The sequence below is a fragment of the Penaeus monodon genome, chromosome 15 (assembly GCF_015228065.2).
Source record: "Penaeus monodon isolate SGIC_2016 chromosome 15, NSTDA_Pmon_1, whole genome shotgun sequence".
Lineage (NCBI taxonomy): Eukaryota > Metazoa > Arthropoda > Malacostraca > Decapoda > Penaeidae > Penaeus > Penaeus monodon.
The window spans coordinates 8119953-8120254 of NC_051400.1; the positions used below are offsets into that span (position 1 = coordinate 8119953).

The window sequence follows — 302 nt, forward strand, 5'->3', positions numbered from 1 at the left end:
ATCATCTCAATAGATTACAATAACAATAAGTAACCTTTTGACATTTGTATGATTTTAAAAATATTATGCATTATTCAGTTTTCTGTAATGCACCCTGTGCCTTTTTAGTTGTTCCTTTGTTTTTTAGGTGCTTTGATAAGTATGTATGATTTTTTTCATCTTTTTAGTACAGTCATCAGTCATGTAGAATAAGAAACTTGGGGTGCCAAGCTGCACTTTGAAATACATATGTCTACGAAGTATAATATCTGAAACACTTATCATGCTTGAAATTGCACACTTCCCCCCATCTCCCCTTCTGT

The 302-nt window shown here is 32.5% G+C and overlaps 1 protein-coding gene across 1 annotated transcript in view; it reads left to right on the top strand.

Moving 5' to 3' along the window:
* Positions 1-302, top strand: part of LOC119581726 (zinc transporter ZIP9-like) — a gene marked incomplete at its 5' end in the record, with an annotated part of 10719 nt that overhangs the window by 5131 nt on the left and 5286 nt on the right.